The following is a 14,136-nucleotide window of genomic DNA, read 5'->3' on the forward strand; positions in this document are numbered from 1 at the left end:
GTTTATAACAATCTGTTTTTTACTCTTTGTTGTGGAGTCTGGTTTGTAAAACTGTCCTAAGAGAGCTTTAGTCATTTTTTTCTTGGATGGATTAATAACACCATTCCCAGATCTGATCCACACTGAATTTCAGTGATTGACCTGGGCCTTCTATTTAGAGGGAATCGCAGGAGTGATGCTGGCATGCTCACTGCCACGTCTTCTGTCCTTTGTCCTGTCAGTCACTGAAGGGCCCATTTGGCATGATTCCTTAGGATTTATTTCTTTACTTTCCCTGTAACAGTTCTAACACAAACTCCTTACACTGCTGATTATTGGCAATGGTTTGATATTCCCTTCATTGCTTAGAAGACAATTTTGGAGGAAGCCCTTAAATCAAGATTCAAGATGTCTCCACAATCTGAGAAGATTATTAACCAAAGCAATCTTTCATTTTTTCCTTCAACAGAGAAACAACCCAGCAACTGGAAAACTAAATGATTTGCAACAAGGCTCAAGAAATCTTACTAACTGAAGACACATCTAGTATGGGGCCACACAGCTCTTCAAAATATTTTCTGCATATTCAAGTTTTATTATTTTTCACACTTCTGTATGACTGATTTTCCTAAATTCCAATATTAGGCCAGCTACTTTAGAACAAAATGCAAAATATTCAAATTTAGATGAAATTTATGTCCAGAAATAGCCAACACGTTTGTTAATCAACTGCATAGGAATCACCACAAACTGAATCACCACAATTTCTTTTAGCATTGATAAACTTCATACAGATCTTCATGCAGTAAGAAGCTGTTTGCAAAATACCAGCTTAATTATTTTCACACTTTAGTTTCCAACATTATTGTTCAAGGGGATGTGACAGTTCCTACATTTCAATTTCAAGATAAAGTAAAAAAATATATAATAATGAATTAAAGACATGAGAAAGTATTGGTACAAAGCTTTAAATCTATGCATTTTCAGTATGTATTTTTGTAAATTTTTTTCTGACCTTGTCTCAGAATATAATATTCATATTATATTCATGAATATTATATATATTCATATATATCATGAATATTATATTCTGAGACCTTAGAAAAAAATTTATGAAAATATATACCATAGAAATGTATGCATGTATTTAAACTGTTTGCGCCAGTACAACTCATGCTTAACTTCATTTTGATGTTATTTTACTTTATCTGTTATTTTTTTGTTTTGAAATTTTTGTTAATTTGTAATTTTTAAAACTATATTTATATACCATTCATGAACTGATTGACATCCCCATGTCAAATAATGACTTAAAATACCATTGAAACTGAAGATTAAGTATCAATATTACAAACCATTTCATCGGCAAATATACCAGTGCTATTAAGTAAATATTGCATGTGAAAATGTCAATATAGTGGTGATTCCTAGCCAACATTGGAAATACTTGCTAATTGAACAATTTAATATTAAATATCCAGAGATCTGATACCTAATTTATTTTCAGACAAAAAAAAAAAGAATCAGAACATCTTTCTAAATACATTTTCTGAATTTTAATTCCTGGAATAAATTCATCAATTTGAAAATAATTTATCAAATATATGAACTAAAAATCTTTGTTATATAAGTCACATGCAGAAACGCAAAATGACTTCTGTAAAAAGTATCATTTATAGACATGTCTGTGATACAACTCCCTGGAAATATTCTAAGTCATAGCAGTTTCATGTGACATTAGACAACCTGGTGACTATTCTATATGTATTCATGTGAATTTCCAAAATCTGAATGACAGAGCAATGGTACCATATTTATTGAAAATAGGGTACTGCTCACTTATACCTATGTTGACATATACCAAATTTGACTTATACCTACTTTGACCTACTTAGGAAAAGGATTTTAAGAACAAATTTAACAACTAAAAACTGAATGAAAGGTATTCTTAAAATCTTAGTTCCTAATACCAGATTTTACGACCTATAGAGATGACCTGTACATTAAACAGGTAGAGGAAGACGTAGGACCGACATTCAACAGCAACTCATGCGTCCTATAACTACTTTAACTATCATATATATGTATTCCATAAACACATTTTATGAATCCACTATAAATCTATTCATACTAATTTTTCATCATAACAAAGAATCTGTTGATTCTATGTCATGTCAAGCAATAATACTGCAAAGTACATAGTACATTTTTATTTGAGAATATTTTCCTTGATCTACCTTTGAAATTCTAGACTTTATTCTGAATTTTTTGTTCACACAATAAAGATTGTTCATGACTTACTGGCATTGACAATTTTGTTTGCTCGTGATTAAAGCATGCCTAGGTGCCCAGCTCAGCTGGGTATTTCTGGTCTCACTGGGTCATTCAAGGCCCTGCAGTCAACTGACAGTGTCACCGGGGTACTTTGCTGGCCTTTCAGCTGCCTTTTTAAAAAATCTCTTGATGACAGCATGTTTGCCCTGCCTTCTGTTTATGGAAAAGGAAGAGTTTCCAGTAGCAAGAGATGTCACTTTTCACACTTCTGCTTGCTTTACACTGGCCAAAGTTCAGCGGTGCATGGTGGAGCTAAGATTCAGTGAATGACGGAGATGCATAGAGCAGATACTTCTTTTAAGTTGACTCCTCTCTCCAGCTGCATTAGCCCCACTACTCCAGTGTCGTCACTGTAGATTTGGAAAGGCTCTGGATTGTGCACTCATTTGGAGGAAGGAACCAGCAAGTGGAAAGTCACTCTGTTCCTCCTTAATTCTTAAATTCTTAACCCTTAAATCAAACATTCCTGGTTTATTTTAACAGACCATGTTGGAAAAGTCATGTTTTTCAACATACATATTTCCCATGTACTGACTGAATAACCTTGAATAAATACATAAGATGTCATTCAGTTGCTTACTAAACAACTGAATACAGGGTTTTTTGACATTTAGGAACATTAGTTTTTTTTGTGACATATATTTATGTGAGTTCTTCATACTTATACACATAAACTTGGTGAATTTTCAGGCATTCTGTAGAAACCAGCAATGGGTGGAGTCAGGTGGTGTGGGGTGGTGTGGGGTGGTGTCCCAGGGGGCCAAGCCTCAGCCAGCCTGCCTGGTGGATGATCTGTATGGGTGATGATTCAAATCCTGGCTGCTTCCCCTGCAGCCCAGCTCCCTGCCACTACTCATGGGAGAGCAGCAAAGGATGGTGCAGGGGCTTGTGCCCTTGTGCCCCTGTGAAAGATCTGGAGGAAGCTCCAGGTTCCCAGGCTTGTTGTGGTCCAGCCACAGCTGGCTCTGGTGGTGGTCCTTGGGAAGCGTGCCAAAAGATGCAAGAAAGATTGTTCTGCCCCCTCTCTGTTCCTCTGTGCTTCAAAGCCAATAGGACAGAGGCAGGCAAGCAGGCAGGTAGAAACGGAAAGCTGCCGGCCTCCTGGGAGGGAGCATGCTGTGTGCTGTGCTCTGGCTCTAGACCGCTTTTGACTGCCAATGTAGACCCCAAGGGCATGTGTAGGGCTTCTGTTATGGCACTCCTGTGCAACTTGTAAAAAGAATGTCCTTGAGAGGGACTGCCTTTGTGGCTGGGCTGCTTCCCTAGATCTGGCAGGAGAGGCCTGGAGGAGCGTCCTGCAGTGAGTGCTATTGGCCACGAGAGGGCGCGCAAAGCTGCCCTTTGTATCCCGGGTGGACTCAGGCCTTGTGAGTGCTAGACAGCCCAGCCCTGAGCCGCCCCAGCGTCAGGTGGGGGTCCCGGGCAGTGCTCCCGGACACATGTCATTAAAAGACCAGGGGTCCAAGGCTGAACGGCCCGCATATCAAGGCCCAGGAGGGGGTGTGGGACGCTTGGTGCCTAGCATGAGCCCGGGCCTCTGTGGTCAAAGTGTCAGGGTGCCTTCCCCAGCAAGATACTCCATCAGGACACCCAAAGAACTCTGGGAGTTGCAGTCCCACGTCAGTGTGCGTGCTCAGGGCTCTGTGGGAGTTGCAGTCCCACGTCAGCATGCTGAGGGCATTGTGGGAGCTGGGGTCCTACGTCAGCACGCTCAGGGCACTGTGGGAGTTTGAGTCCCACGTCAGTCTGCGTGCCCATGGGCTCTCTTTTAAGTTGTAGTCCCACGTCAGGCCACTTAAATACTCTTGCCGCTGGCGTGATGAGGCATTTTGAGAAAAGATGTTCCACTAGGTAGCCTTCGAACGGGCGCTCTGGGACAATAGACACCATCATCTTGTCTCTCGAGGTGCATTCTGAGACGTCTATATTCCAAGCACTGTTCTGCCCCTCCCCCCGTCCCTTCCGCGCAGCACAATTGAGCACAGCTGAGCACAGCCGAGCTCAACCAAGCAGGCATGCAGTGCTATGTTCGTGTTGCAGTGGAAGGAGATGGTCAGGCTTTTATTTTTATTGGAAAGGCAGATATACAGAGAGGAGGAGAGACAGAGAGGAAGATCTTCTGTCCGATGATTCACTCCCCAGGCGGCCGCCACGGCTGGAGCTGAGCCAATCCAAAGCCAGGAGCCTCTTCCGGGTCTCCCATGTGGGTGCAGGGTCCCAGAGCCTTGAACCGTCCTCGACTGCTTTCCCGGGCCACAGGCAGGGAGCTGGATGGGAAGCGGGGCTGCTGGGAGTAGTACCAGCACCCAATTGGGATTCTGGGTGTGCAAGACGAGGACCTTAACCACTGCGCCACCGCACCGGGCCCAATGGCCAGGCTTTTGGGGCACACTTGGGAACTTGTACTGTAGGTGGCAGAAGTCATGAGCAGGTATGACGGTGGCCGGGGAACCACCTGGGCCTGGACGAGGGAGCGCTTTCAGGGCCTGTGCTCCCGGCAGCACAGGCCTGGACCCCTGGACTGTTTCCCCGCAGCCCTTCCTGCACTCTGTCCTGAACCCTTCTTTTGGAGAGGCTCTTTGGGGAGGTGCTCCCCCGTATCCCTGCCCTCTACTCACACACTCGTCACCCCTTACCCACTTGCCTGTGCCTTGGCCGTGCACCCCAGACCCTCCTGGAGGCCCCCCGCAGCTGTCTTGCCTACCCCTGCCCGCTCAGTGCTTGATCTCAAGTTGTCCTGATAGACACGGCTTTCCTGCTCACTTGCTTAGTGCTGGGCTCTGGCAACAGGTCTGTTATCCTCCTGCTTTTTGGCAGAAGCCCTGCCCTTCCTCGTGGGTGTCTTCAGGCTCCAGGCCTTCTCCAGCGCTCTCTCTGGTTGCTCCTCATCCCTTTTCACAAGACACTTTCCTACCTGGTCGCTCGACAGCTCAAGCCCACGTGGATGGCTGTGGCCTCCCCACAATGGCCTGCTTGCTTGCTTGCTCTTCGTGTGTCAGTGCTCATGACCCCCTTTCCCAGGTGCTGGAGTCTGTCCCTGCCCTCCTGCCTGCCTGCCTGCCCACTGTCTTTCTCTCCTACAGGGCCTGTGTGTGTATGTGTATGTGTGTGTCCATGAGGGCCCACAAGCCTCCTCTTGCCACAACCTCGGTGGCATGGGTGTCCAGCGTGGCCTCCCATGCCATCTCTGGGCATGGGCTCATGAGGACCCCTTTCCCTTTGTCAGGGGCTCCGAGGAAACACTCGAGGGCTTAGGCATCCCTGTCGTGTGCATTTGAGGCAGGAATTTGGCCCCACGGCCTCCAGCCAGATGCTGCTGCCATCTCATTCACCAGAGAACGCTTCACCCTCCACCAGGGCCATCCCGGACTCACGACTCTCTCTCCTGCAGGCCAGCCATGGACCATCGGCCACCGCTGATGTGCCACCTGCCACCTGCCACAAGACACCCAACGGCTGATGTGTGTTCTCCACAGAGTTCCTTCTCACCAGGACAGGTAGAGTAGCAACATGCCTGGATCCATCTCTTTCTCTCTCTCCCTCTATTCCTCTCCCTATTTCTCTCTCTCTCCTTCTGACTGTCTCTCTCTCCTCTCGCTCTAACTCCCTCTGTCTCGTTCTCTTTCCCTCTATATGTCTTTCCCTGTCTCTCTCTTTTCTCCCACTCTCTCTTTCTCTCTCACTCTCTGTCTCTCCCTCTCTCTGCCTCTCTCTCTCCCTTTGCATCTCTTTCTCACCCTCTCTCGTTCTTTCTTTCCCTCTCTCTTTCTCCCTCTCTTGCTCCCTCATTCTCCCTCTCTCTTTCTCCCTATCCCTCTCTCTCTCTGTCACTCCCTCGCCCTGCAACTGTTTCGCTCCCCCTCTCTCTGTCTCACCTTCACTTGCTCTTTCTTTCCTCTCCCTCTCTCCCTTTCCCTTTCTCTCAGTCTCTCTCTCTACAGCTGTCTCCTTCCACCTCTCTTTGTCTCACCCTCTCTCGCTCTTTCTTTCCCTATCTCTCTCTCTCGTTCCATCTCTCTGCCTCTCTCTTTCCCACTATGTCTCTCTCTCTCCCTGTCTGTACGTCTCTGTCCCTCTCTCCCTTTGTTTGCCTCTCTGTCTCCTTCTCCCTCTCTTTCTCTCTCTCCCTCTTTTCCTTTCCCCCTTTCTCTCTCTCGCTCTGACTGTCTCTAACTCTCCCTCTGTCTCTCCCTCTCTCTCCATCTCTTTCCCTCTCTCTGTCTCTCCCTGTCTCTCTGTTTCTCCCCCTCTCTCTCCCTCTGCCTCTCTTTCCCTGCGTGTGTCTCTCCTTCTCTGCCTCGCTCTCTCCCTTTCCCTCTCTTTCTCACCCTCTCTTGCTCTTTCTTTCCCTCTATCTCTCCCCCTCTCTCTCCCTCACTCTTCGTCTCAATCTCTCTGCCAGTCTTTGCCTCTCTGTCTCTCTCTAACTCTCTCTATCCCCTGTCACTCCCCGTCTCTCACCCTGTCTCTCTCACAATCTCTTTCTCTGTGTCTCTCACTCTCTCTGCATCTCTGTCTCTATCTCCCTGTCTCTCTCTGTCACTGCCTCACTTTGCCACTCTCTCACCTTTTCTCTCTCTTTCTCCCTCTTTCTCTGTCTCTCTCCCTCTTTCTGCCTCTCTCTCCCCATTCCCTCTCTTTCTGACCCTCTCTCGCTCTTTCTTTCCCTCTCTCTCTCCCTCTCTCTCTCCCTCACTCTGCCTCTCTCTCTCCCTTTCCCTCTCTCTCTCTGTCTCTCCCTCTCTCTGCACCTCTCTCTCTCCCTCTTTCTCTGTCTCACCCTCTCTCGCTCTTTCCCTTTCCCTCTCTTTCTCTCTGCTTCCCTCTCTCTCCCTCTCTCTCTCCTTCTCTCTCTCTCTCCCTCTGTCTCTCTCTCTTCCTGTCTCTCCTTCTGTCTATCTTTCACTCTCTCTGTCTTTCACTTTATCTCTCTTTCTCTTCATCTCTCTCTCTCCCTCTTTTTCACTCAGTCTCTCTCCCACTCTTTCCTCTCTTACTGTCTCCCTCTATCTCTTTCTGACCCTCTGACTCTCTCTCTTCATCTCTCTCTCTCCCTCCATTCCTCTCTCTCTGCCAGTCTCTCTCTTTCTTTCCCTCTCTCTCCCTCTTTCTCTCCCCTCCTCCGTCTCTCTCTCTCCCTCTTTCTCCTTCTCTCTCTCTGCCTCACTCTCTTTCTCCTTCTCTCTCTCTGTCTCTCTGTCTCTACCTATCAGTCTCTCTCTCACTCACTCTCTCCCTCTCTCTCTCTGCCTCTCTCTCACCCTCAGTCTCCTTCCATCTCTCTCCCTCTATCTCCCCACTCTCTCCCACACTCTCTCTGCCTCTCTCTCTCCCTGTGTCTGCCTCTCCGTCTCTCACTCACTCTGATTTTCTCTCTTTTCCTCTCTCTCTCTGTCTCACCCTCTCTCCGCACCTCTCTCTCTCCCCCACTCTCTCTCACCCTCTTTTGCTCTTTCTTCCCTCTGTCATTCTCACTCTCTCTCTAGCTCCCTCTCTCTGCCTCTCTCTCTTTCCTTCTCTGTCTCTCTCTCCCTCTCTTTGCCTATGTCTCTCCCTCCTTCTCCCTTGCTTTCTCTGTCTCTGTCTCTTTCTATCTGCCTCTCTCTTTCCGTGTCTCTGCCTCTCTGTCTCTCTCTCCCTCGCTCTCTCCTTCTCTCTCTCCTTCTCCCTCTCTCTGTGTCTCTCCCTCTCTCTGCCTCTATCTCTCCTTGTCTCTGCCTTTCTGTCTCTCACCTTCTCTCTAAATGTCTCTTTCTGTCTCTGCTTGTCTCTCTCTTCTCTCCCTCTCACACCGTCTCTTTCTCTCCATCTTTCCTCTCTGTTTCTTTCTCTCTTTCTGTCTCCCTCACTCTCTCTCTCCCTCTCTATACCGCCATCTCACCTTATCTCTGCATTTCTGTCTCTCTCTGTCTCTGTCTCTTTCTGCTTTTCAAACTTTCTCTCTCTCTCTCCCTATCTCTGCCTCTCTGTTTCTCTCTCAGTCTTTCTCTTCCTCTGTCTCTCTAAGCCTTCTCTCTCTTTCTCCTTAACTCTCTCTGCCTCTCTCTATCCATTTCCTTGTCTCTCTCTTTCTCTACCTCTCTCTGCATCTTTCTCTCTCCCTCTCTCGCTGTTTCTTTCCCTCTCTTTCTCTTGCTCCGTCTCTCTGCCCCTCTCTCTTTCCCACTCTGTCTCTCTCTATCCCTGTCTCTGTCTCTCTTTCTCTCTCTTCTTCTCTCTGCCTCTCTCTCTCCGTCTCACTCTTTTTCTCCCTCTCCCTTTATCCCTCTTTCTTTTTCTCTCTCCCTCTGACTGTCTCTCTCTTCCTCTCTCTCCCTCTCTCTCCTTCTCTTTCCCTCTCTGTGCCTCCCTGTCTCTCTATTTCTATCCGTTTCTCTCCCTTTATTTCTCTCCCTCTCTCTTTCTCTCACTCTCTCTCTCCCTCTCTCTTTCTCTGTCTCTCGCTCTCTCTCACTCTCTCCATTTTGGTTCCTCTCTCTGCCTCTCTCTTTCCGTGTCTCTGCATTTCTGTCTCTCTCCCCTCTCTCCTTCTCTCTCTCTGTCTCCGCCTGTCTCTCTTTTTCTCTCTCTCTCTCGCCCTCTCTTTCTCACCCTCTTTTCTCTCTCTTTCTCCCTCTCTCTGTCTCTCTATCTCTCTTTCTCCCTCTCTCTACTTCTATCTCTCTGTTTCTCTGCATTTCTGTCCCTCTCTCCTTCTCTCTGTCCCTCTTTCTACTTCTCTCACTTTCTCTCCCTCTCTCCCTGTCTCTGCCTCTCTGTTTCTCTCTCACATGTTCTCTTCCTCTGTCTCTCTAAGACATCTCTTTCCTCCTTTCTCTCTCCCTCTCTCTGCCTCTCTCTCTCTCTTTCTCTCCCTCTCTCTGCAACATTCTCTCCCTCCCTCTCTCTGCCTCTCTCAATTTCCCTCTCTGTCTCTCTCTCTCTCCCTGTCTCTCTCTCCTTCTCTCTGCCTCAGTTTCCATCTCTCTCTTTCTGTCTCTCTCTCTCTCTATCTTTCTCTCTCCCTCTGTCTGTTTTTCTATGTGTCTCTCCCTCTCTGCCTCTCTCTCACCATTTCCCCGTCTTCTCACCCTCTCTCGCTCTTTCTTTCTCTCTCTATATATCCCCCTCTCTCTTCCTAACTCTCTACCTCAATCTCTCTGCCGCTCTCTCTCCCTGTCTCTCTTTAACTCTCTTTCTATCCCTCTGTCACTCTCCGTCTCTCACCTTCTCTCTCTCACAATCTCTCTCTCTGTGTCTCTCACTCTCTCTGCATCTCTGTCTCTCTCTCCCTCTCTCTCTCACTGCCTCACTCTGCCACTCTCTCTCACCTTCTCTCTTCCTCTCTCTCTGTCCTCTCTCCCTCACCCAGCTTCTCTCACTCTCTTTCCCTCTCTCTCTCTGTCTCTCCCTCTCTCTGCACCTCTCTCTCACCATCTCGCTGTTTCTTTCCCTCTCATTCTCTCTAGCTCCCTCTCTCTCCCTCTGTCTCTCTCTCTTGCTCAATTTCTCTCACGCTGTCTTTATCTCTCCCTCTCTCTCCTTCTGTCTCATTCTTTCCCTCTCACTGTCTCTCACTGTATCTCCCTTTCTCTTCATCTCTCTCTCTCCCTCTGTCTTTTTCATTCCGTCTCTCTCTCACTCTTTCCCTCTCTCACTCTCTCCCTCTATTTCACTCTCTCACCCTCTGACTCTCTCTCTTCCTCTCTCTCTCTCTCACTCCCTCTGTCTGTCTCTTCCAGTGTCTCTCTTTCGCTCCTAATCTATCCCTGTCTTTCTCTCCCCTGCTTTCTCTCTGCATTTCTCTTTCTTCCTCTCTCTGCCAGTCTCTCCCTGTCTCTCCCTTTCTCTGCCTCTCTCTCTGACTGTCTCTGCCTCTCTGTCTCTCTCTCACCCTCATTCTCCCTCCCTCTTTCTCCCTCTCTCTTCCTCTCTCTCTCCATTTCCCTTTCTTTCTTTTTCACTCCCTATCTCTGCATCTCTATCTTTGCCTCTCTCTTTCTCACCCTCTCTCGTTCTATATTTCCTTCTCTATCTTTCTCTCTCTCTCTATTGCTCCCTCACTCTGCCTCACTCTCTTTCCCTCTCTGTCTCTCTCTCCCTTTCCCTCTCACTCTGTCTCTCCCTCTCTCTGCAACTCCATCTTTCCCCCTCTATCTCTCCCCCTATCACGCTCTCTTTCCTTCTCTTTCTCTCTCTCTCCCTCTGACTGTCTTTCTCTCCCTCTCTCTCTCTCCCTCTTTCTCCCTCTTTTTCCCTCACTCTCTCTCTTTCTCTCCCTTTCTCTCTCCCACTCTCTATAACACTCTCTCTCTCTCTCTCTCTTCTCTTCTCTCTTCTCTCTGCTCTCTCTCTCTCCTCTCTTTCCTCTCTTTCTCTCCCTCGCTCTCCTCCTCTCTTCTCTATCTCTCACTCTCTATGCTTCTCTGTCTCTCACTCCATCTCTCTCTATCTCTGTCTCTCTCTCTCTGCCTCTCATCCTCTCTCTCTTTCCCTATCTCTCTCCTTCTCTCTATCCCTCACTCTGCCTCTTTCTCACCCTTTCCCTCTCAATTTCTGTCTCTCTCTCTCTGCATCTCTCTCTCTCCCCCTCTCTCTCACCCTCTCTCGCTCTTTCTTTCCTTCTCTATCTTTCTCGCTCTCTCTCTTGCTCACTCTCTCTGCCTCTCTCTATTTCCTCTCTCTCTCTCCCTGTCTCTGTCTCTCTGTTTCTCTATCTCTCCTTCTCCGTCTCTCTCTCTGTCTCTCCCTTTCTCTCCCTCTCTCTCTCTCTCTTCCGCTATCCCTCTCCCACTTTCTCTGTCTCTCCCTCTGTCTCTCCCCCCTTCCTCTATCTCCCTCTCTTTCCCTCACTCTCTCTCTCCCTGTCTGTTTATTTTTCTTCCTCTCTCTTTCTCTCTCTTTCTTTTTTTCTCCCTCTCTCTTTCTCTCTCTTTCTCTTTCACTCCCTCTCTCTTTCTCTGTCTCTCGCTCTCTCTCACTCTCTCCATCTCGTTTCCTCTCTCTGCCTCTATGTTTCTTCTCTCTCCTTCTCTCTCTCTCCCCTCTCCCCATCTCTCTCTCTGTCTCCGAATGTCTCTCTGTTTTTCTCCCTCTCTCACCTGTCTTTCTCTCCCTCTTTGGTGTCTTTTTCTCCCCCTCTCTCTGTCTCCATTTCTCTCTCTCTACCTCTATCTCTACTTGTCTCTGCATTTCTGTCTCTCTCTCCCTCTCTGTCTCTTTTTCTACTTCTCTCAATTTCTCTCTCTCTCTCCCTGTCTGTGCCTCTCTGTTTCTCTCTCACTGTTCTCTTCCTCTGTCTCTCTAAGCCTTCTCTATCCCCCTCTCTCTGCCTGTCACTCTTTCTCTGCACCACTCTGTCTCTCCTCTCTCTCCTCTCTCACTTCTCCTCTCTTCTCTCTCTCTCTCCTGTCTCTCCTCTCTCTCTCCTCTCTCTCCTCTCTCTCTCTTCACTCTCTCTCTCTTTGTCTCTCCTCTCTCTCCTCTTCTCTCTATCCTCTCTTCTCTCTCCTCTTTCTTCTCTCTCCTTCTCTCTCTCTCCCACTGCTTCTCTCTCCCTCTCTCTACCTCTCTTTCCCTCTCTCTGTCTCTCTCTTTCTCTCCTTCTCTCTCTCCCTCTGTCTCGCTATCTCTCTGTGTGTTTCTCCCTCTCTCTGCCTCTCTCTCTCCCTTTCCCTCTATTTCTCACCCTCTCTCGCCCTATCTTTCCCTCTCACTCTCTCCCTCTCCATCTCCCTCATTCTGCCTCTTTCTCTCCCTTTCCTTCTCTCTATCTCTCCCTCTCTCTGCACCTTTCTGTCTCCCCCTCTCTCTATCTCCTCCTCTCTCGCTCTTTCTTTCCCTCTCTTTCGTTCTACTTACCCCTCTCTCCCTCTGTCTCTCTCTTTCCCTCTGTCTCTCTTGCTCAATCTCTCTCTTCGTCTCTCTCTCTTCCTCTCTCTCCTACTGTCTCTCTGTTTCCCTCTCTCTGTCTCTCAAATTATCTCTCTTTCTCTTCATCTCTCTCTCTTTCTCTCTCTGTCTTTTCCACTCCATCTCTTCTCTCTTTCCTCTCTCTCACTTCTCCTCTTTCCATCTCTCTCTCTCTCTCTCTCTCTCTTCCTCTCTCTCTCTCTCTCCTTCTCCTCTCTTCTCTCATCTCTTCTTCTCTCCCTCTCTCTCCTCTCTCTTTCTCTCCCTCCTCATCTCTCTTTCTCTCCTCTCTCTCCTCTCTTTCTCTCTCCTCACTCTCCACTCCTCTCCTCTCTCTCCTCTCTTCTCTCTCTTCTCTCTCTCTCTCTTCTCACCTCTCTCTCGCTCCTCTCTCTCTCCTCTCTCTTCTCTTCTTCCTCTCTCTTCTTTTCACTCTCTCTTCTCTCTCTCTCTCCTCTCTCTCTTTCCTTCTCTTTCTCTCTCCCCCCGTCTCTGCCTCTCTGTCTCTCTCTCTCCTCTCTTCTTCTCTCTCTCCTTCTTCTCCTCTCTTCTCTGTCTCTTCCTCTCTCTCCCTCTATCTCTCTCCCTCATCATTCTTTGTCTTTCTCTCTCTCTCCCTCTGTCTTTCTCTCCCTCTCTCTCCCTCTCTTTCCCTCTCTATCCCTCCCTGTCTCTCTATTTCTATCCCTCTCTCTCCCTCTCTTTCTCTCCCTTTCTCGTTCTTTCTCTCTCTCTATCTCTCCCTCTCTCTTTCTCTGTTTCTCACTCTCTCTCCTTCTATATCTCTCGGTTCCTCTCTGCCTCTCTCTTTCCGTGTCTTTGCCTTTCTGTCTCTCTCTCCTCTCTACATATCTCTCTCTGTCTCCTCTTCTCTCTCTCTTCTCTCTCTCTTTCTCATCTCTTTCCTCTCTCTTTCTCCTCTCTCTCTTCTCTCCTTTCTCTCTTCTCTCTCCTCTATCTCCTCTTTCTCTCCTTCTCTCTCTTTCTGTCTCTCTCTCTCCTCTCTCTGTCCCTCTTCTTTCTTCTTTCTCATTCTCTCCTCCTCCTCTTCTCTCTCTCTCTCTTCTCTCTCACTCTTCTCTTAGTCTGTCTCTCTAAGCCTTCTCTCTTAACCTCTCTCTCTCCCTTTCTCTGCCTCTCTCTCTTTCTCTCCCTGTCTCTACATCACTCTTTCTCTCCCTCTCTCTGCCTCTCTCACTTTCCCTCTCTGTCTCACTCTCTCCCTTCTCTCCTCTCTTCTCTCTCTCCTCTCTTCTACATCACTCTTCTCTCTCCCTCTCTCTGCCTCTCTCACTTTCCCTCTCTGTCTCTCTCTCTCCCTCTCTCTGCCTCTCTGTCTCTCTCTCGCTCTCTCTGTCTCTCTCTCTCTCCTTCTCCTTCTCTCTGCCTCTCTCTCTCTCCTCTCTCTCCTCTCTCTCTTTCTTTCTCTCTCCTCTCCCTCTGACCGTCTCTCTCTCCCTCTCTATTTCTCTCCCTCTCTCTCTTCTCCTCTCTTCTCTCTCCTGTCTCTCTCTTTCTCTCCTTCTCTCTCTCCCTGTGTCATTCTTTCTCTGTGTTTCTCCCTCTCTTTGCCTCTCTCTCTTCCTCTCCCTCTCTTTCTCACATTCTCTCGCTCTTTCTTTCCTTTTCTCTCCCTATCACTCTCCTTCACTCTGCCTCGCTTTCTCCCTTTCCCTCTCTCTCTCTGTCTCTCACTCTCTCTGCACCTCTCTCTCTCCCTCTTTCTCTGTCTCACCCTCTCTCGCTCTTTCCCTTTCCCTCTCTTTCTCTCTACTTCCCTCTCTCTCTTTCCTCTTTCTCCTTCTGTCTGTCTCTCTTCCTCTCTCTCCTTATGTCTCTCTCTTTCCCTCTCTCTGTCTCTCACTTTATCTCTCTTTCTCTTCATCTCTCTCTCCCTCTTTCTCTGTCTCACCCTCTCTCGCTCTTTCTCTT

The 14,136-nt window shown here is 48.0% G+C and overlaps 1 protein-coding gene across 1 annotated transcript in view; it reads left to right on the forward strand.

Moving 5' to 3' along the window:
• LOC121162766 (rho GTPase-activating protein 20-like) overlaps nucleotides 1–886 on the forward strand; it is a 49,679-nt gene extending 48,793 nt beyond the window's left edge. The window contains exon 19 of the mRNA XM_040989971.1: nucleotides 449–886. The gene's annotated coding sequence lies outside the window, so the exon portion shown is untranslated. The remainder of the gene's footprint in view (nucleotides 1–448) is intronic.
• The last annotated feature ends 13,250 nt before the right edge of the window (nucleotides 887–14,136 follow it).

This window comes from Ochotona curzoniae, unplaced genomic scaffold (genome assembly GCF_017591425.1).
Source record: "Ochotona curzoniae isolate NIBS_2020 unplaced genomic scaffold, NIBS_Ocur_1.0 contig_54, whole genome shotgun sequence".
Classification (NCBI taxonomy): Eukaryota; Metazoa; Chordata; class Mammalia; order Lagomorpha; family Ochotonidae; genus Ochotona; species Ochotona curzoniae.